A 23,653-nucleotide genomic window follows, 5' to 3' on the forward strand; every position below is an offset into this window, starting at 1 on the left:
CTTTTTGGGCTGGTCAGTACTAGAAAGATGACAGCCTACCAAATGGGGTACTGGCCTTGGAATGGCTGACTGAGGAATACAGATCCTTTGAAGTGCAGAAAGGAGCAAGCTTTTGTGTATTTGGTGTTAGTGCTGATGGTATTGAAGTGTGTTCTTGTGGCAAGTGAGAGACTGTGGGTGAGAGAGGAGCAGCCAGCTAAAAGGTGAGTTATCTGGTGGGGAGAGGGCTGAGCAGGGGAGCCAGACAAATAGACAGTCAGGCAGAAGTCTGAAGACTGGCAGTGAGTGGGCCTGGTCCTGCCCACAGGAAGCTAGACCAGAACAGCGTCCAGAAGAGCTTCAGGCCTTGAGACTCAGGGGGACAAAAGGTATAAAGCCATTTTCCCCTAGTGAGCACTGGTGACAGGGAAGCCACAGGCAGTGGGAGAATCCCTGGGTAGAGAATCTTGTAAGATAAGGAGAAGATGGCCAGGTGCAGGGGCTCATGCCTGTAATCCCAGCACTTTGGGAGGCTGAGGTGGGTGGACCACAAAGTCGGGAGTTTGAGACCAGCCTGACCAACATGGTGAAACCCTGTCTCTACTAGAAATACAAAAATTAGCTGGGTGTGGTGGTGCGTGCCTATAATCCTAGCTACTCAGGAGGCTGAGGCAGGGGAATCGCTTGAATCTGGGAGGCAGAGGTTGAAGTGAACCAAGATCGCACCACTGCACTCCAGCCTGGGCGACAGAGCGAGAATCTGCCTCAAACAAAACAAAACAAAACAAAACAAAACAAAAGGCAGGAGGCCAAATCCCTTGGAAAGAACAAGTCTGCAGGCTACACCCCTGCCCACCCCAGGAGGCAGGGGACTTGAGTTGGTCTCAGTCAGCCACTGCCTCATGGTGGACTCTCAGTGAGGCCTTTCCCTTCTCTGATCCTCAGTTTCCCCATCAGCAAGAAGCTGGATGTGGACCATCGTCACGGGCCCTCCCACTGTAGCCAGTTCGTGATTGCCCCTCCTTTTGCAGAGAAGAGTACTCACATCAGCCCCCTGTGTCAGTTTGCAAGGGCTGCTACAGCCAAGTATGCTAAACTGATGAGCTTAAAACAACACATCTGGCCGGGCGCGGTGGCTCAAGCCTGTAATCCCAGCACTTTGGGAGGCCGAGGCGGGCGGATCACAAGGTCAGGAGATCGAGACCATAGTGAAACCCCGTCTCTACTAAAAATACAAAAAATTAGCCGGGCGCGGTGGCGGGCGCCTGTAGTCCCAGCTACTCAGGAGGCTGAGGCAGGAGAATGGCGGGAACCCGGGAGGCAGAGCTTGCAGTGAGCCGAGATCGCGCCACTGCACTCTAGCCTGGGCAAGAGCGTGAGACTCCGTCTCAAAAAAAAAAAAAAAAAAAAAAAAAAAAAAAAAAAAAAAAAAAACAACACATCTATTCTCACACCGTTCTGGAGGCTAGGAGTCCAAAATCAGTATCGCCGGGCTGATCAGAATTAGCACAGCCCCACTCCTTCTGGAGGCTCCAGCGGAGATTCTGTTCTTTGCCTCTTTCTGCCTCTGGTGGCTATTGGCATTCTTTGGATTATGGCTTCACCATTCCAATCTCTGCTTTTGTGGACACAAGGCCTTCTCGTCTGTGTGTCTGTGGCAAGTCTCCCTCTGCCTCTCTCTTAGAAGGACACTTGTAGTTGTATTCAGGGCACACCTAAGTAATTCAGGGTAACCTTCTCCTCTCATGATTCTTAATCCCACCTACAAAGTCCCGTTTTTGCCCCATAAGGTGACATTCACAGGTTCCATGGTTCACAATGTGGATATCTTTTGGAGGACTTTTTTTGGTTTGCTGCACCACTATTTGGGCCTTTCTTGGTGTTTCTACAGCCCTCCTATATCAACACCAATGTTTTCACAGGATTCACTTGTTCTCAGCTGTCAAAAGAGGAAAACACTCAGAACTCCCTCGCCATATCCAACACTTTGCCATGTCCTGGTATATTAAAACAAAAATCCCCTGTGACCCATTTCAGACCTAACCCAGTGGAACCCAGCTCACTGCACGTGTCACAGAATCCAAGTCCAAACACCTTGAAGGCCTCAAAACATTCCTTCTAGCATTTGGTGAGCATCTTAAGTGTGTCTCCATGTGCACACATTTGTGTGTGCACACATGTGTGTGCATGTGTGTGTGTATGGTTGGGGTAGGGAGCAGAGACATTTTGAGAACACTGAGGTTCTGTACATCAACCCACCTCCTGATCTTCAAGGAACCCTTCACATCCTAGATTTTGAAGGCAACCAATGCCACATCACATGGCTGAAACACTGACAATCTGCAGTAAAGAGCTGCCTCAAAGGGAATGAATTTGCCATATGTGTATTACCAAGGACGGGAGACCAAGAAACACAATGGAAATTATCCACCAGGTTCAAGGGTAAAAGAGAATTGCCAAAGGGGAAAATATTAAGAGCCTAGGCACCCAACTCCCTTGCCTGGCCCCTGTGCCCCACACTCACCATTTAGGGAGAACATGCTTGGAAAGATGAAGTTTAAAGTGTGACCAGGAATTCAGCCCCAGGTGTCTGGCCACTATGTGGTGACATGACTTGGAGGCCACCAAAAATACTGTTACAATCTCACATCTGAAGAGCAATATCCAGGCTCCTGGGGTTTGCTTGTCTGATCAGACACTGACCCTGACAAAAGGCTGCAGCCGGCAGCTAAGGTACCCATGATGGTTAATTACATGTATCTATCATTCCATGCTCTATGTCCATGTGCACACATTATTTAACTCCCACTGGTGGGGTGGGGTGAAATTGCTTAATGGGTACAATGTACATTATTCAAGTGATGGATACACTAAAAACCATGACTTCACTCCACAATTTATGCACGTAACAAAATTACACTCTTACCTCAAAAATTTACACAAGTTTAGAAAATTGTATGTGTCAGCTTGGCTAGGCTGTGGCACTCAGTAATTTTGTCAGTCTAGATGCCATTAATTTTTACAATCAGTTGATTGAAGGAAAGAAGATTAGCAATCCTTGATAATGTGAGTGGGACTCATCCAATCAGTTGAAAACCTTAAGAGCAAAGACTGAGGTTTCCCAAAGCCAGACTGCAATGCATAAACCCTGCCTCAGTTTCCAGTATTTGAATCCAAGCCTGACACATCAACTGTTACCTGAATCTCTAGCCTGCCTGCCTTGCAGATTTCAGACCTGTCAGCTCCCACAATCACATGATAGACAGACAAAGAAAAAGAGAGAGATAGATAGTTAGATAGAGAATTTCCTATTGGCTCTGTTTCTCTGGAGAATCCCAACTAATACAATGCCTAGGTGATCCTATGAGACTTCTGTGTGAGTTCTGAGGAGGGAATGGGCAGGTCCTGAACACAACCTCCAGTCCATGCTGTAGGAAAAGAAGGGGACATGACTGCCACAGACAGAGGAGCCCTCGCATTCACTGACAGTCATTGCCTTATTCAGTATGCACATTAACCCTATAAGATAGGGACCATTAATTACACCCCCCCTTTTCAGATGAGGACTGTGGGGCTCAGAGAGGGTATATGGCTTGCCCGAAGTCACACAGCTAGCACAGGAGTAATTAAGAGCCAAATGCTGATCTGTGTGACTCTAGAGCCTGTGTTCTTTCTATCATGTCCGCCACCCAAGATTACTATTCTCTGTAGACACAGGTTAACAATGAGGCTGCTCCAGAAACGTGCTCTGCCTTCCATGGTCACGCAGGGGCTCAAGCTCAGACATGAGAGGTGTAATTCAGCAGCAATGGTTACCTATGTGCGGCTGAAGGATACAGCCGCAGGGAGCATGAGGCTCTCAAAACACAGAAAGCCCTTCAGAAGCGGATTCTGCTTGCAGGAAGGACACACTACCACAGCTCATCTGACTAAGTTGGGAGAGTCTAAATAGAATTGAGCATCTAAGAATGAGAGAGACTTTCTTCCAATGACAGTGTTGCCATTGAACTGGATTTCAATAGGGATGGCGTGGAGACCAGGACAGGCTCTTCGGGGAAAGAAAAGCCTGAATTCAGCTCCAGCCAGGATGGCAGCCATGCTGGAGTAAAATTCAAGAGACTCAGAGAGAGAGGCCTCACCCCCATGGCTCCAGCCTTCTGTGCAGGAAAAAACACAGAGGCCTTGCCTAGGAAGGAAAGAGGAGTGCCTGTGAAGCTGGCCCTGTTGCCGCAGGGAGAGAATACAGACACCTGGTCAGTATCTGAGCTCCTGGGCTAGTGAGTGGAGCTATAGAGACTGTTGAAGGCATTTCTTCCAAAGGTATTTCTTTCAAGGAATCTTTGTTACAGCAGCCTGGCATTTCAGCTTCCAAAGACATTTCAGCTCTGAATCCGAATCAACGAACAAAGCAAATGAGATATACTGGATAAAGGGCAAAAGCCTCCAGACGGTGATGAGCAATCTTGATTATGGAGAAATGCAGATGGATAGGCTGAGGGGTTCCAGGCATGTTCATGGGTCCCCTCAGCCCTCCATTTGTACATCTATCCACTCATTCTTCCATCCTTCCTCCATTTTGTGCCTCCTTTCAAGCCTGCCTAAGACCTAGTACTGACTTGTGCCCTGGGCTAGGCTGTTTTATGGGAGGAACACAGAGGAATCCCACACGGACTCTGACTTCAGAGCAGAGCACTCACTCACGGTACCCTTGTCGTGAGCCGGCCCCCTCCATCTCAGCAATGCCCAACTGCTCACAGCTCCATCATGCCTCTGCTTGGAAGCCATTCTTCATCTTGTCCCCCTGGAGAACTAGCGACAGCCCCTGTGTGGTAGGCTGGAAAATGTTTCCCAAAGGATATCAGCCCCTAATCCCCAGAACCTGTGAACATTAACTTATATGGCACAAAATGTGATTAATTTTAGGATTTTGAGATGGGGAGATTATCCTGGATTATTTAGATGGGCCATAAATTTAATCACAAGTGTCCTTATAAAAGAGAGAATAGACAGAGACAGAGATTGGAGTGATGCAACCACAAAGACAGGTGTCTTGGTCAGTTCAGGATGCTATAACAAAATGCCATAGATTGGGTGGTTTATAAACAACAGAAATTGATTTCTCACAGTTCTGGAGGCCAGAAGTCTAAGATCAAGGTGCCAGCATGGGTGGGTTCTGGTGAGAACCCTCTTCTGGGTTGCAGACAGCTGACTTTTCCAGTATCCTCACACCACAGAAAGAGGGCAAAGAGCCCTGTCGTGTTCATTTTACAGGGGCACTAATGCCAATCAAGAGGGCTCCACCATCATGACATAATTACATCCCAAAGGCCCCACCTCCTAATACCATCACATTGGGGGTTAGGATTTCAACACAGGAATTTTAGTGTGACACAAGCAGCCAGTCATTGCACCAATGAATGCCAGAAGCCACCAGAAGCTGGAAAAAGCAAGGAAAGGATTCTCCCCTTCCAACGCCTTGATTTCAGTGAAGTGATACTGATTTTGGACTTCTGACCTCCAGAACTGTGAGACAATAAATTACTCTTATTTTAAGGCACCAAGTTCTTGGTAATTTGTTACAGAAAACTCATACATCCTGGCAGGTTGATTGTGAAGGTGCAAGAAGATGCTTTATTTATATGCAGGCTCTAGCATGTAGTATGAGTTCAATGAATTGTGACTTAACTGAGCACTAACAGAAGATGCTAGGCCAAAAGGCTCCATATCAGAAGTCCAATCAATAATTGCAAACTTTCATTCAAGACTGCAGTGCACTATGATTGTGCCTGTGAATAGCCACTGTACTCTAGGTGACATAGTTGAGACCCTGTCTCTAAAAATAAAAATAAAAATAAATTGAAAGTAAAGAATTGCAAACTTTCCAGCCTCCCTGGGCCTAGTTGGATACAAACACTTGTTCTCGAAGAGAATTGAAAAACATAAAGTTGATTTGATTCATAAGTGGAAGACTTTCTTCTTACTAAGTACACCTTCTGCCACCAAATCTAAAAAGGCCACAGGGCTCAGATAGTAATAGCTGTGCAGTTGGATCACACGTAGTGTCTTTGGGGGTGGGTGCCTATCCCAGGAACAGCAGACATGGAGCTGATGCATCTACCCTTCCCCCAGGCTTCCCATCACATAAGCTCCCAGAGGAAGGGGTTCCCTAAACCTATAATCCAGTAGGCCTGACCAGTTTATGCCAATTGCCAGGTGGCATGTCCAGTCTCCCATACCATCCCACCAGCCTGGCAAGCCCCCAACACAGCACCTCTTTGGCTCTGTTAGTAGAATCCTGGCCCTGGTAGGTGGGGTTCAGGCCAGGCGAACAGACCAGAGGAGTTTGACTCACCTTGGTCAGCAGGAAAAATGTTGCTGCCTGCCCCTCTCAAGACAAGCCAAATGGTCACTCAGTGAAGACGACCCTTTTCCTAGTCTCTGCAGTGCCCACCATAACAAAAGCTACCATGGAAATACAATGGGCCCCATCACCCCACAGTCATTCTGTAATGCTGTAAAATAGCTTCTCTCTTGCCTGGTCATGGAGGAAAACAACACCAGAGAATTACTTCTTGTGTGTGTGCCTGTGTTGTGTGTGTGTGTGTGGCCAAGTGCACCAAATTACTGGGGTTATTGGATGCTACCAAGAACCTCACTGTGGAGGAGTGAGATGAATCCTCTTCCTCCAGTCTCCTGAGCAGCTCCCAGCTCAGACTAAGTAGCAGTTTATTATGAATCTCATCCGATAGCAATATTTCTATTTAGCAGCACATATATAAACTCAGCCTGGTCTAAAAAGATATGACATGAGATATGTCTGCTCAGCCGCTGTCTGGGGCCCTGTAATTGAACACTTGTAATTAACATGGAGTCACCAGCTTAGTCCCACTCAAAGGGCACCAGGTAGGGCAGGAAGGGGTACGGTTGCTAAAGGCCTATACACAAGATTTTTCTAAACACTGGGGAGAAGGCAGCAAAAGACTCTACCATTGCCCATGGACCCTGCTGCCATGCCAGTGATGCCCCTCTTGGTTAATGCCAAGCCTTAGGTCATCCATCCCTTGGTCTTTCTGGAAGTAGGGAGTGGGGCAGATGTCAAAAGCCCCAAGATCAGATGGGCTGGTTATAGTGGGCTCCCTCTTCATCTTTGCTTTCTGCCTGCACCCAGGGCTTGGCTTCCTGCCTACAAACAAGAGTTGAAACTCTCTAGTGGGTTCCAGCCCCCACCTGAATCCCACCCACAATTGAGCCAGGGATAGGAGGAAAGCAGGAAGAAAGTACTGCATCACCTCTGTGCCAAGCACTGAGCTCAATGCTGGTGACTAGGAACTGAGTCAAGTATGGTCCCCCCATCAGCCACTGAGGGGCTTCTCAATAATAGGAAAGTCAGATACACAAACATTTAGGAGTTATAGAACTTTCAACAAGCCACTTTTCCTTTCTAGCCCTCAGAGTCCTCATGTGTAGACTGGGAATAATAATAATAACAGAAGTCGAGTCTCTAATGAGGTAAAGAATAGGTAAGTGCTTCCAAGGACATAAAGAGGCAGTGAGTGTCACAGATCAGCCCTGCACATTTCTCACCATGCCCACCAGTGCCCCCTGGAGCAAGAGAAGTGTGTAGGCCTGCTGCCACTGATGTGGTGCTTGGAAATGCCTGCAGGGCTTTTCCTTGGCTCTCAACATGATGCTTTCATGGTCTGCCCATCTATCTTTCCAACTTGTGAACCAGGACCTTATGCTGAGAAATCCAGGTGAGAGACATGCTGGCCAGAAAGATTGGCATGTGAGAGGATCCCATTCCTTGCCCTCAGAAGGCATGGGCGAGCAAAACCATTGCCTATCATGAAACACCCATGCATGGGACAAACCTTTGATTTGAAACCCTACACCTGGCCGGGCGCGGTGGCTCAAGCCTGTAATCCCAGCACTTTGGGAGGCCGAGACGGGCGGATCACAAGGTCAGGAGATCGAGACCATCCTGGCTAACATGGTGAAACCCCGTCTCTACTAAAAATACAAAAAAACTAGCCGGGCGAGGTGGCGGGCGCCTGTAGTCCCAGCTACTGGGGAGGCTGAGGCAGGAGAATGGCGTAAACCCGGGAGGCGGAGCGTGCAGTGAGCTGAGATCGGGCCACTGCACTCCAGCCTGGGCGACAGAGCGAGACTCCGTCTCAAAAAAAAAAAAAAAAAAAAGAAACCCTACACCTGCTATCTATCCTGGGTTCATTCTTTGACATCAAGTCCATTAGTTTTTTTAAACACCTCTCCTTTCAACTACCTGATGACAAGCTGATCCCCTCTTGCTGTGTCCTGCCAGTGTTTTATTGGGTATCAAAAAAAATGGGACACATGGAAATGTGTTTTATGTCATTGAATAAACTCTGCACCAGGAGTTAAGAGTCCTGGTTCTAGCCCAGACTCTAGCACTTCAAATCTGTTTGACCTCCCCTGGCTTCAATTGCTTCATCTTAAAAATGGAGAGGACATTAGTACCTGTCTCACAGGGTTGTTATGGGTGTTAAAAGAGATAAAATCTAGCTGGAACAAGAGGGAATAGACATATTTCTCCCTATTTCTCTCACTAAATGCAGCTAAACCCCTGGACGTGATAAATAAAACAAACATACAAAGATTCTGAAAGGCAGAGAGAAGAAATTAGACAAGCTAGAGACTGTAGGACCTAGGGAATAACACAGGGGTGTGCTCCCTGGGTTTTCCTTTTACCTTACATGTCCCAGATTTGGAGCCGAGGAAACCAGCAACCCAGAAACATCTGCAGGAGCAGACCAAAAAAGGCCCCAAAGAAAAGCCTTCTTTCTCTAGCCAAAGGACTGGGAAAGGGGCAGCCTAGCAAGACAGAAAACCTTTACAAAATAACGATTCTATTCCAGCCAACCATCACAGAAAACGCTATGGTCCTCACCCCTTCCCTACCAGCAAAGACTGAGTGGAAAGCCTATACTTCCACCCTCACCAGGCTAGAACAAGGCACTCCAACCTCCCCTTCAGGTGGCATCCAAGAAGACCAATCAGAGAGCTGGAATGTTCATTCCCACCCAGCACTAAGGAGACCACCACCCACAGTGTCATGGGGGCCACATAGGGAGCAGTAAGACGGTATCTCTCCGCAGTTCCGCCAGTGAGGCATCATTGACAACTTAGTGGGGAACCTGAAATCCCACCTCCACACAGTAGTAACAAGGTTCCCCAAGCCCCTTCCAGGGTGTCAAAGGAGATTAAGTGAAGAACGTAGACTTCCAACCCCACCTAGCAATAACAAGGCAGCACTTTCCTTTACCCCAACAAGTGGTATCAGATAAGGCCTGTGATAGCAAAAGACCTAAACAAAATCCAGAGTCTTACAACATAATACCTAAAATGTCCAAGATACAATCAAAATCACTTGGCATACCAAGAACTAAGAAAATTAAAACTTGAATAAAAAAGACAATCAACAGACACCAACACTGAGACAAATCAGATGCTGAAATTTTCTGACAAGAATTTTAAAGCATCTGTCACCAAAATACTTCAGAAATCAATTACAAACATGCTTGCAACAAATAAAAATCCAGGCAATCTTAGCAAATAAATGAGAGATATAAAAAAGAACCCAAAGGAAATTTTAGATCTGAAAAACGCAATAACTGAAATGAACATCTCTCTGGATAGACTCAATAGTAGACTGGAGATGACAAAGGGAAAATCAGTGAACTTGAAGGTGGAACAACAGAATTTACTCAAGTTGAAAAACAGAGAGAAAATTTAGTGGAAAAAGATAAACAGAGCCTGAGGGATCTGTGAGACTATAATGAAAGATCAATATTCATGTCATCGGAGTCCCAGGAAGAGAATAAAAAAAAAAGACCATGAGTCTGAAAAAGTATTTGGAGAAATAATGACTGTAATTTTTTCAAATTTGGCAAAAAACAGAAACCTCGGGAGGTTAAATGAATCCCAAACAGGATAAATTCAAAGAAATCAATGCCACAACACATCACAGTCAAACTCCTGAAAATGAAAGGCAAAGGAAAAATCATGACTGGAGTTCAGAAGAATGATATCTTCCCTATTGGGAAAAGACAATTTGAATGACAGCAGATATCTCATCAGAAACCATGGAGGCCAGAAGGAATTGACCCAACATATTTTAAGAACCGTCAATCCAGAAACCAATATCCAGAAAAACTATCCTCTGAAAGAAAACTAAAAGGCTTTGTCACCCAAAGACCTACCTTAAAAGAATGGCCAAGGGGAGCTCTCTAAATAGAAAGGGAAAGTGAATGATAAAAGAAGGAATCTTGGGACATCAGGCAGGAAGAAAGAATAAAAATATGGGCAAATGCATTAGACTTTCCTCCTCCTCTTGAGTTTTCTGAATTATGTTGGCAGTTGCAGCAAAACAAACAAACAAACAAAAACTACACTCTCTGATGCAGTTCTCTATGTACATAGAGAAAATAGTTAAGACAATTATATTATAAATGGGGGAGGGTAAAGGGGCATAAACATGTTGTCAATACCAACAACAGACTACTAGTTAATTATGAGTATATAAAGTATACTCTTTTAATTAAAAGAGAGGAAGAAAGTCCATGAAGTGCCTTTCATGTGGCAAGTGCTCCATCAACATCTCTTGCAGTCAGTGGTAGTATTGTTAATGTCCACAATACTATACAACAGTAGCTCAGTGCTGAACCCTGGGGAAACTGGGTTAAGCGGCTCCCAGTTGCCTCCCTTGAGTAGATTACAGTTCAGTGGGATAAACAAATTCAGAAACAACTGAGTGTGCTCAGAGACTGAATTGTGCCCCCACCCAAAAAAAAATCATATATTAACGCCCTAACTCTCCAAGTACTCCAGAATGTATGTGGAGAATTAGAGTGGGCTCTAATCTCATCTGACTGGTATCCCTATAAGAAGAGATTAGGTCCTTGAGGAATCGCCATACTGTTTTCCACAATGGTTGAACCAGTTTACAATCCCACCAACAGTGTAAAAGTGTTCCTATTTCCCCACATCCTCTCCAGCACCTGTTGTTTCCTGACTTTTTAATGATTGCCATTCTAACTGGTGTGAGATGGTATCTCATTGTGGTTTTGATTTGCATTTCTCTGATGGCCAGTGATGACGAGCATTTTTTCATGTGTCTGTTGGCTGTATGCATGTCTTCTTTTGAGAAATGTCTATTCATATCCTTTGCCCACTTTTTGATGGGGTTGTTTTTTTCTCATAAATTTGTTTGAGTTCTTTGTAGGTTCTGGATATTAGCCCTTTGTCAGATGAGTAGATTGCAAAAATTTTCTCCCATTCGACCCAGCCATCCCATTACTGGGGATATACCCAAAGGATTATGAGTCATGCTGCTATAAAGACACATGCACACTTATGTTTATTGCGGCACTATTCACAATAGCAAAGACTTGGAATCAACCCAAATGTCCATCAGTGACAGACTGGATTAAGAAAATGTGGCACATATACACCATGGAATACTATGCAGCCATAAAAAAGGATGAGTTCGTGTCCTTTGTAGGGACATGGATGCAGCTGGAAACCATCATTCTCAGCAAACTATCACAAGAACAGAAAACCAAACACCGCATGTCCTCACTCATAGGTGGGAATTGAACAATGAGATCACTTGGACTCGGGAAGGGGAACATCACACACCGGGGCCTATTATGGGGAGGGGGAAGAGGGGAGGGATTGCATTGGGAGTTATACCTGATGTAAATGACAAATTGATGGGTGCTGACGAGGTGATGGGTGCAGCACACCAACATGGCACAAGTATACATATGTAACAAACCTGCACGTTGTGCACATGTACTCTAGGTCTTAAAGTATAATAAAAAATATTTAAAAAAAATATATATATATAAAATAAAATTCATCAGGGGAAAAAAAAGAAGAGATTAGGACAGTGGGACACACACAGGGAAGACCATATGAGGACACAGGGAGAAAATGGTCATCTGCTAAGCCAAAGAGAGGGGCTTCAGGAGAAATCAAGCCTGCCCACACCTTGATCTTGAACTTTCAGCTTCCAGAACTGTGAGTAAATAAGTTTCTGTGGTTTAAGCCACCCAGACTATGGTATTTGTTATGACAGCCTGAGCAGACTAGTATAACGGGTGTTCATTGCAGCATTATTTATAAGATAAAAATATTAGAAACAACTTAACTGGCACATCCATGCAGTGGAACATTGTGCATCCATTAAAAGGAATGATATTAAAGCATTTTAAATGACGTGGGGCAATATGTCTGTTCCAATGGGGGTAGTAGACATATCTGATGCCCCACATCACATTCCCACCGGTTTCGGTCACAATGCAGTGTACACTTCCATGGGAGCTATGACTCACCTACCACTGACACCATCTCCCCTGGAGATTAGGCCTCCTGTCTTTGCATGGTCAGCTCCAGAGTTTTACTTGAAGCTGCGAAGCTGCAGGAGCCCTCCCAGCTGGCCTATAAACACAATCTGGAAGTGCAGGATTGTTAATGGCTCCAGGAGCAACCCTTGGCTGATGCAGCCAGGGGCCGGTGGATAAATACTCCAGCCTCCCACCCTTCAGATGGGCAGGCAACTATGGAACGCTTTCTAGGCACTTCCCAGGAGGCCCTGACAGAATTCTGATTGCCCACAGCAGCTCCTTCAGTAGCATACACTAACATTGATGCTCCCTCTTTCCCTGTATCATGCTCCCCACCCCTTCATACCTGCTACCTGGGATCACCTCCTGTATTAGTCAGGGTTCTTCAAAGAAATAGAACCAACAGACTGTGGAGAAAAAGAGAGAAAGAGAGAGAGAGAGATTGATTTTGAGGAATTGGCTCATGTGATTACAAGACTGCCAAGTCCAAAACGTGCAGGGTGGGCTGACAGGCTGGAGACTCAGGGAAGAACTGCTGCTGCAGATGAAGTCTGAAGGCCATCTGCTGGTAGAATTCTCTCTTGCTCAGGAGAGGTCAGTTTTTTGTTCTATTCAAACCTTCAACTGATTGGATGAGGCCCACCTACATAATGGAGGGCAACCTGCTTTACTCAAAGACCCCCTATTTAAATGCTGTCATCCAAACAATGCCCTCACAGAAACATCCAGAGTAATGTTTGACCAAATATCTGAGAACCGTAGCTCAGCCAAGTTAACATATCAAATTCACTATCATATCTCCAAGATAAACTACCTGCACCAAAATATTGTCTTGGGCTCTGCTTCCAGGACACCCAAAAAGATGAAACATGGAAAAAGAAAAGGATACAAATCTGTATATATAGTAAAGAAACTATGTATGGAAATATGCCAAAATGTTAACAGAGTTCTTTCTGGGAGAGGGAATTATGGGTGATTCTCCCCCTTGACTTCTTTGTTTCTGTTTTTCTGTTTTTGTCCGAATAGTCTCCATCAGCATGCTTGGATAATCAGAAACAGTGATGTACACAGCAGAACAATAAAGGGTTAAATGAGTTAAAAGCAAATTGCTCCTGGAGATAAGAGGGGGAAGTGAGTCATTATCCTTGAGGCAATTCAAGAGGACTTATTCATGGAGGAGGGGGCATTTGATTTGCCACATAGAAGAATGGATGGGGGCAGAGAGCTGGGTAGGACATTCCAAATTGCAGAAACAATGTGACAAAAATCACAAAAGTCAAAAAGTAGAGGACACATTCAACAAGGATGGAGCCATCCAGTGTGACCAGCCTGTAGGGCTTGTGAAGAACATAGGTGAGTCAGCACATTTACTGGGAAGTCCCAAAGGGGTTTTCTGTCTTTGGTGGGCCCCAGAATAAAAAGGTAGAGCGTGTGTTAGTTACTTCTGCAGACTGGGAGGCTTCAGTGCACAAAGGAACATGAAAGGTTAGACCTAGTCTGAGGTAGGTCCTTCCTGTATCTTCCTACACTTCCTTCTTCCTTTTTTCCTTCCTCTTCTGAGAGTGTAGCTTCCCTCTGGGGGAGTAGGAAAAACAGCTTGATTGTTTTCCCCATCTGCTCCCCTCCACTACAATCAAATACACATTTCCCCTCCTGCTTCCACCACCACATTCTTTTTCCCACTAAGATATGTTGTCACTAGCTCACATAAGACTCACCTCTCCAACAGGTATACAGTTGTACGGCTCTCTCTCTCTCTCTCTCTCTCTCTGTGTGTGTGTGTGTGTGTGCATCTCTTTCTCTGTCGTTTCTCTCCACCGTGTGTGTCTCAGTGCTCTGGAGATGATCTAGATGCTGGTACCAGAGTGAGTCTAAAGATATGAATGGGAGTCAGAATAGACTAAAAGCATCCAAGGGGTCCAACAGGCCAGCAACAAAGTAGAAAGAGTCGGGACTCTGGAACCAAAATGAAAGTGAAGGTAGCAGTGTCATTGCCCTTGTAAGAAAGTGAGAAGTCTCTTTAGTAGAGGTTTTTGTAAGTGGATCTCTAATGGTGCATTAAAAAGAGAGGTTCCTGTGCAGCTGGGCTAGTTCCTGTGCCTTGCAAAAGGCTGCCTCATTGTGCACTAAAATAGAAAGCAAACTCCAAAGCAAGTCACTCAACCTAAGCTGCCTTTGCAAGGAATAAAGCACCCAGCTTCCTCTTTGGGGAGACATGAGTAGTGGGCCAGAGCCTGGGCTAGAAGCCAAAGTTCTTAAATTCAGTTCGGAAGGTTATCTGTGACTTCCAAATTTTGGCTAGCTCTGAGCCACCTCTGTCACTTCCAAGTTTTGGCTAGCTCTGAGCCACCTGAAAGCTGGTAGAGACAGGTGAGCAGCAAAGGAGTGTGTGGTGACCGTGAGAATGCACCTCACAGATGCCCAACTGCAAGAGGAGGCCTTGACCTGGGGCCCCAGCAAGTGTGCTCTGAAATCCATCTCTGTGTTTGCACGGGGGCCATGCTTCCCACAGGTTGTTTCTGGCCAGTGGCTGAACTGGCAGTAGTACCAAATTAGGTCATTCCTGGGAGACAGGGGCCTCCTCTGGTGATCGACTCTTGTTGAGGACTTCCTGATGGCCTTGCCAAGCCTTTCTTAGACTGCACGGTGGTCTAGACACTTTAGTACAACCTTTCTTCTCTCTCTGTCACTCGGGGTCAGCCTTGCACTGTGGTGTGGTGATTCTTCAGACTTCCTGGGCTACTTCCTCATTTTTCTCACAGGCATTTCTTATAAAGAAAATCCTCACGTCTGTAATCCCCAGCACTTTGGGCGGCTGAGGTGGGTGGATCACGAGGTCAGGAGATCAAGACCATCCTGGCCAACATGGTGAAACCCTATCTCTACTAAAATACAAAAAAAAAAAAAAAAATTAGCTGGGTGTGGTGGTACACGCCTGTAGTACCAGCCACTCTGGAGGCTGAGGCAGGGAAATCACTTGAACCCGGGAGGTGGGGGTTGCAGTGAGCCAAGATCACGCCACTGCACTCCAGACTGGTGACAGAGTGAGACTCCATCTCAAAAAAAAAAAAGAAAGAAAGAAAATCCTTGGATAATAATCCCATCTTGGCCTCTGCTTGTTGAAGGGCATAACACAGGGTGAGGACTTCATGTGGTAACATTCCCATTAGCTAGGCTGAGGAAGAGGGCCAGACTGTAGCCCCCCACAGCCCCAGCTGGTCTGTCTGAGATGAACTTCCAGGAGGAACAGTCAAGTGATAACTAAGAACCATGCTGCAGCCTGAACCTTCAGGTGCACACATGTTCCCCAGCCCAGAGTGATTACCAATGCCAAATGCCACTCCCATCCTACCCAAGATGTATACAGTGGGGCTCAGTAAACTCCTTTCCCTCTCTCTCTATTTCCTATCACTAACCATTCCCTTCCTTCTGCCTTCTCCCCCGAGTAACCTCAGCTCCCCTACCAAGGGTCCCAAGGACAGCCACATGACTCAGGGACTATGCAAGAGCCTCCTTTCCCATCACCAGCACCTCTACCATCCATATCTCCAGCATCAAAACCTCCACTTCTACCATCATCACCCTCATCTCCACCAACTCCACTACCACCACTACCATCATTACTACCTCCCCATCCATCATCACCATCACTTCCATCACCTCCATCCCAAACTTCTATACCTTCCACCATCATTACTTCCACCAACATCATCTCTTCTGCCTCCACCTCCACCTCCACCCCACCCTATAATTTCCTCTACCACTTTCTATAAGACTCCAGAAAATATTCTGAGCACTTTATTGTGCCACAACTGGCAATGTGATGGTATGGTGGAGCCATGACTTCAATCCCTGCATCTACCTACCCCTCACAGGCTGTGTGACCCAGAAGAGATCTGTCTGGCTGTAAGCATCAGCTTCCCAATATATTAACTGGGAAGTGTGGTAGTCCATTTGCATACTGTTTTATTCTTTATCAAATTTATAAAGAAATTACCCAGTCTCAGGCATTCTGGGGAGCTTTCATCCATCCTCCACAGGATTTTTTATTTTCTCAGTAGACTATTTCTCCTTCTCTCCCTCAATTTTTAGATCAACAACTAAATCAGGTTCAGGGTTATCAACATAATTAATGCCATTTTGGGGGGGGCTCTGAGGTTTGGAGTGTTGTCACCCCTGACTAGCCCTTCACTGTGAGCAGGATTCTGGTCCAGAAGCCAAGTTGAGGCTGTCAGTGGCTGTGGCATTAGGTGAGGCCCCTTGGAGGGGGTGGTCCTAACCCCAGCCTCCATCCTAAGCAGATGCCCTCCAGAAGCTTGGAGGCTTCCCAAGCCGGAAACCCCCATCCACCTTCCAGGGCAGCCTTGGAGCTGGTTCTTCCAATGGGCTCCAGGAAAACCTGCTTCCACAGCTTGCGACTGAAGTGCTCATCTTGGGGATCCAAGCATGGCTTCTTGTTTCCAGCTGTTGTCAGTTGGATGACATGGGGAGCAGGCTCCTCTTGTCTCCCAACTTCTATCTCCTAGGCCCCTGAGCAGCACAGATATGGCTAGTCACCTGATTCCAGAGATGCTGAGAAGTGGGGCTTTCACCACAGCCAGTCTTGCCCCTCCTTCCTGTGCCTGTTAGTAGTATGACTAAGTGACAATTACGTAACTCTCCCATTTGAAGTTGGGATAGAAAATGTTGTGGCTGAAGTATTTCTATTTCTCACTTTCCAAGCTCGCCAGGGCGTCCGCATGTAAGAGCTCTCACTCTATTTCCGGCTGGGTGCTTCGTGAATGAAACAGGATATTCTGCCAACTTCAGAACACACCTTTTATCATGCACTGCGAGATCAGCTGGCTTGCCTATCCTCTCCCCAATCCCCCCAGTCAGCAATATGCCAGCTCCCAGCCGGTGGAGAGCAGGAAGTCACTGAGCTAGCCGACTTGCATGGGGCTCCTAAATTCCCCTGAAGCAAGGGCAGAGAACAGACTTCCTTCGATGACAAGAGACCTGAATGCTGATAATGGGTGTTTCCTGCCTGCTTGGCTTCTAGCCTTCTCTCATTCTCCTTGGGCATTGAGCAGGGAGAAGAGATCTGGGCTCTTGCATGGTACCCCTAGCCCCTGGCTGGTTCTTCTCCCCTCTCCTTGCCAGCCAAGGGTGCCAATTCAGAGCCTCTTCTTCCTTATAACAGATGCAATGCTTCTAAAAGCCTAGTATAGCTCTGTCACAAATGAGTTGTGTGGTCTTTGGACAAAACACTTCACCTCTCATGCCTCCATTTGCTCATCTGTGAAAGGGAAGAAATATCTACCTTACTAGATTTTGTAGAATAACAGTGAGACTCCATTGGGCACATGGACCTCAATCCACACCTTTTGTCTTCAAATTGAAATGCTTCATAATGCCTATTTAAATCTACTATAGAACATATGCAGTACTCAGGCTGCCTTGAGAGCTGAGACATGAGCAGCTGCATTGGAAGATATTTATTAGGAGATGACATCATATTCTTGCATGCAAAGGTCAGCCCATGGTTGGGATTCCTCCTTTTGTTGTTTTCTACCTTGGGAGTTTGAGGGTCATTACCCACATCCATCTGGGTTTGCCAAGCTTGGGCTCTAGCTAAACCTCTTTGCCAAACACACGTTCCCTTAGCTTGGGAAACAAGTTGATTGGAAGGGATATTTCATCTCTGTGTGTTTGCCTTATTTACACTAATACCCTCGAAGTTGGACCTCATGGTGAAATCATTTCAGGAATTGTTAGAGAAACCCTCATCCTTTCCTAGCCATCAGCCCCTCTTTGAAAAGGGCCCAGCACCAAAGATCGGCAATACCACTGTCCATGCCAACCCTGGCCAAGTGGAACAGGCTGAAGGTACGTGAGGCAGGATCAGGCCCGGCTCCTCCCCCAGGAGCTAGCATGGAGGCTCCTACATCCTTCCCATGGGACAATTTGAATCCCCTTCACTGGCTAGAGGAAAGTATCAGTCTCTCTCTCTGGGAAAACTGTGCTCTGTCATGAGGAGAGAAATTGGCCTGATGAGTGTCCTGCATTTTTCTTGGCTATAAGCTAAAGGGTGCAGGTGCTGCCAAGCACTAGGGTAGGTATGGGTGAGAACAGAAAACTAGTTGTTTCTTGTAATGAGGTAAATACAACTACAAGACCTCGGCACAGAATGCATTAGCAGCTTTTTAAGGGGTTCTGCTAAGAGAAGGTTTGAATGATTCTTACTGAGGCCACCGATGGTTCCAGTTCTTGAGTCCACCAAAGGCAGGCCTGGGTCTGATGGCCTTCGTCTTCTCACCCCTCCTCTGCTTCATGCCACACATCACTTGCTGCCCTGCAAAGAGACCTCCAGGCTCTCATGGGTTTCAGAAGCCCATCCTGGGGGTCTAGAGAAAAATCAACAGGGGTTCACAGATAAAGGTGTTCTGAGGTCAAAGCAGCTGGGAAAACCCTGCAGATTCCACTCTTGCCTTGGAGAATCCCAATGCACATGGCAAAGAAAAGACCCTGAGAAGCCCTACAGTTTAACTTTGTTGAATTTAGCATGTATTAAGTGAGTTTCAACTGGAAAATTTTGCTGTGACACCCCTATTAACAAAGTGTCAGTGGTATGTGATGTGGGAAACAGGGCTGGACAGTATGTGTAGGGGTTCCAGAAAGGGCATAGAGCTAGGAGTTAAGACACCTCGATTCTAGTCCTAGCCCCATCACTGACTCACTAGGCAACTTTGAGCAAATCCCAATCCTGTCTGGGCTTCTGTTGGACTCTCATGGCTCTGAGAGTCTGTGCTAAGAGGAAAAAGCAGGAGAAAGTCAACTGTGGGGCATGCATGGGAGTCCAGAGTACCTGGTGCCAGGCCTGACTGTCACTTTCTTGTTCTGTGATAGGTGAGCTCTTTGCGCTCTGAAGGCCTCAGATTCCTCTCTGAGAAATGAGGAGTTGAGCTAGATGGGCTCTACTCTGTGGTTCCTCTGGTCCCACTGGGGTATCATGCATTGGAAGGGACATGTGCTGGCCTGGTGGCCTTAGGACCCTGGTTCAGGGCACTGGTTCAAGACAAGCTCCACTCCACATCCACTTACAGAAAGGAGCTGTGGCTCTTTCTCCCCATAACTTTGTGGGTTTTTTTTTTTTTTTTTTTTTTTGAGATGGAGTCTTGCTCTGTTGCCCAGGCCGGAGTGTAGTGGCCCAATCTTGGCTCACCACAACCTCCGCCTCCCAGGTCCAATGATTCTCCTGCCTCAGCCTCCCGAGTGGCTGGGACTACAGGTGTGTGCCACCATGCCCGGCTAATTTTGTATTTTTAGTAGAGACCGGGTTTCACTATGTTGACCAGGCTGGTATTGAACTCCTGACCTCATGATCTGCCTGCCTCAGCCTCCCAAAGTGCTGGGATTACAGGCATGAGCCACAACGCCTGGCCTTCTTCCCATAACTTTCTAAGGGACTAGATCAAAGGAGAGCCCTCTCTTGGTTCCCATTGATTCCATGGAGGGACAGGGCCCAAGGTAGAGTCTCCTGTGTGGGCTACAACCCCGTTTTAGGGGTTGGATTATGTCTTCCCAAAATTCCTATGTTGAAGTCCTAAGCCCCAGTACCTCAGAATGTGACCTTATTTGGAAATAGGGTCACTGCAGATATAATCAGTTCAGATGAGGTCATACAGGAATAGGGTGGGTCCATAATCCAGTGTGACCTCAGACTTGCAGCCTCCAGAACTGGGAGGCAGTACACTTCTGTTGTTGAAGCCACTCAGTTTGTGGCATTTTGTTATGGCAGCCACAGCAAACTCATATGCCCATATCCTTGTCCCCACCTCTGATGTGGTCTTGCCACCCATGCTTGGTAGATGGTATGAGGACTGTATGCAGGCCATGATTCCTACACCTTCAGACCACGAAAGCTTGATCAAGAGATTTTCGATCGATTAAGTGGCAGCTTGGCCAGCCAGAAGCTGACCTGCTCTGCTTTAAACAGTGCAGGATGGAAACCCTAAAAAAAAGGATCAACATTATGACCCATTAATTCTATCTCTGGGATTCTGTCCCGAGAAATTTGGCTAGATACAGAAAAGCTTCATACCAAGAAAGGTCCACATCAGTGTAAAATAGAGAAAAAGCAAGAACCAATTATGTGTCCAAAAGGTGGGAGTGCTTAAGACAATGATGCTTCACCCATTTGATTAGAAGAGTATTGTCTTAGCTTGCATTCTCCCCAAAAGTAGAATCTGAGACAAGTTTCTTTTGGGAAATGGTCCCAGGGAATAGGAGGGAAGGACTGGGAAAAAATGAAAGAGGAAAAGAGGAAAAGCCAATCTAAGGTGTATTATTGAGTTGCTCACTGCTATGGGCAAGTAAAGCTCAGATCCACTGGGAGTTCTCTGATGATACAATGGAATGCACCTTGGATTGTTTGCCCAAGACATGGAAGAAAAGAGTATTTATCTTTTCATCAAAGTTTACCTCAGTGAATATTGACTCTCATGTTTCCAGGTTTGTACATGTGGCAAGAATGGTTTAGCAGACTGCCACAGTAAAATGACTCTGGGGAAGAAAGTAGGCACACACTGGTGCAGCTGAGGGTATGAGGATAAAAGCTGGTGACACAGATATGCAGCCATTATGAAGAAGACCTGACTGTGTGGAACACACTTATGATATGTTAAGGAAGAGAACATGGTACACCCTTAAACGTTTGGTGGGATCACATATGTACATAATACCCTAAAACATGTGCAAAGAAAACAGACAGGAAGGAAATATGATGAAGAGTTAACCGTTTATTTATCTCTGAGTAGTGAGATCATCTGTGGTTCTCTTTCCTTTTCATTTCCTTCTTTGCATATATCTATATTTCCTGGTTTCTTTAACAAACAGTTATTACTTTTAAAATGAAAAGGAGTAAATGAAGCAATTTTCACACCTGAATGGGCACAGAATCACGTGGAGTGGTTGTAAAAACACAGTTGATGGGCAGAAGCTTGACTTCATGAGTGTGCACCCCATGCAGTCACACAGGGTCCTTACTTAGATGGGCCCCAAGCTTGGTTTGACGCTTTGCTGTCACCATCTTGAAATACTTAATAAGTTTTGAACAAGAGGCTGCATTTTCATTTTGCCATGAGCCCCACAAGTTATGGTAGCCAGTCTTGGCGGGGCCCTATACCCAGAATCTCTGCTTCAATCATCTGGGGGCAGAGCCTAAGAATTTGAATTTCTAAGATGCTCTAGGTGATACTAATACTACTGGTTTGTGAACTGTAGTTGAGAACCACGGTGTAAGAATAATAATAAAGATTGTACTGACTAAATAGCTCCCAGGTGCATTTAAGAATATATTTATAGACCATTAACTACTTTGGAATAGAGAAAATGTATTGAAGATCAGTCACAAATGAAAATATGGTGGCTCTCAAATGAGAATGCAAATCAATGAGAAATCCCAAAGTGTGGTTCAGTGATAATAGGTCCCTCAGAGGATGGTGACCTGGCACTGGTCTTGACACACTCCCTTTGGGCTTCCATCTCCGGTCAGCTCCTTTCCAATTGAGCAACACTGGGCAAGCTGCCCCCAGTCTGTCAGCACTTGTGAAATGGGATAACAAGACCTGCCTCACAGAGTTTTGGGTGACAGCTGAGGGCCTTGAAGTCCTAACTCATGATTCCTTGGGACATGTGGCTTCTGGGGTAGCCTCAGCTCCCCCATGTCTTCTCCACTAGACCTTGAGTTCTCGCTGAGAGCAGGGAACCCCGCTCTGACCTTCTGGGTCTGCTGAAGGGCAAGGTTGTTGAGAGGCTCCCGAGGATAAAGCTAGGACCCTGGAGGGGAGGCAGTAGTGGTAAAACTACTTCCTACAACACCAGAGCTCTCCTGCAGTTAGAATCCCCCAGGAAGGCCCCAACTGCCCTGGGAGTGCCTGTGGGTTTCCCAATGAGCCAGAGCTCGGAAAAGGGGACCACACCCATCTTCTTGAGTTACTGTTCTGAAAGGCGCTAGAATTATACCTCTGGCATTGCCCAAAAGGAGGTCCTGGCAGCAAGAAGAAAGGACAGGGTACAGATGTGGAAGCATCTGTCTCCCACCCCACTCCTGGCCTTCTCCACCCAGATGCAAGTTGGGTGAGATGGAAGCACGTGCCTCTCTCTCCTGCTATGGCTGTTTTCCCTGTGGGGGTATCATGCAGAGGCAAAGATGACGTGGCCATCCATGTGAACTGAGGTGCCTCTCAGCCACTGCCCTTGTCACAGGCTGGCAATTGTCAGTGCTAATCCAAGTAGCTGGGAAATAAGACTTCTTGGATCGATGTTAACACTTTGTGTTATTCAAACAGGTCTTTCAGGGGCCAGTGAAGAAATTCACTTTGCCACACTTGCTGCCATGCCAGCAGGCTAATTGGGTGTTGCTTGTGCCTGCTATTGAATCAGGTCTCTTTGGCTGTTCGACTCATAAATCAGGGCCAACAATCTCAGCCAAAAGGGAGAGCCAGCTGCTGCTAAGCAAGAGCTGCAGGCCCCACCTTAATCTGACATTGACCCAGTTAGGTGACCTTTGGCAAAAGCCCTATCCTTTTCTGAGTCTCTGTGTCCAGGTCTGCTGGGGCCTTGGGACACAGATGTTACAAACTCCCTGGGTTTCAAGGAATATGATGGGACAGAGAGGCTGCTCAGCCACAGCAGTTCCATGTGTTCTGTGAGCTCACTGCCCCAGAGGCATTCTGGCCAAAATTTGAGGATCAATGCGCAGACAGGGGTGCTAGAAAAAGCATCACTGCTCAAGCTGCAGGCCACTGGAAGGTCCTGACACCCAGGCGGGCCCAGGAGAGTCAGTGATGGAAGTCAGTGAGTCCAGCCTGATCTAGAACAGCACCTTCCTTCCCCCACACTGAATGGCTGCAGAGGAATCTGCCCTCCACTCTGGGGAATTCCATCCCTCCAGCAACAGTTGGGGAGCACACAGCCCAGAGTCCAGCAGGCCTGAAGCCAGTCCTTGTGCTATCACATCTCCTCTGGGTGAACATAGGCAAGTCATTCCCCCATAATCCTCATTTGTAAAATGGGCATTATAGTAAGAGCTTTCCAAAACCTTGGGGACTGTTCTATGAATCAAAGGAGACAATCAGTGGCAACCCCAGAGCACAATGCCTGGCACACAGTAAGAGCTTAAGAGCCAATTCCTTTCTGGATCGGTTTCCTAAGGCTGCGGTAACAAATTACCTCCAACTTGGTGGCTTAAAGCAACAAATGTTTATGCTCTTACCGCTCTGGATGTCAGAAGTCTGAAATGGGCC

The sequence above is a fragment of the Macaca thibetana genome, chromosome X (assembly GCF_024542745.1).
Source record: "Macaca thibetana thibetana isolate TM-01 chromosome X, ASM2454274v1, whole genome shotgun sequence".
Lineage (NCBI taxonomy): Eukaryota > Metazoa > Chordata > Mammalia > Primates > Cercopithecidae > Macaca > Macaca thibetana.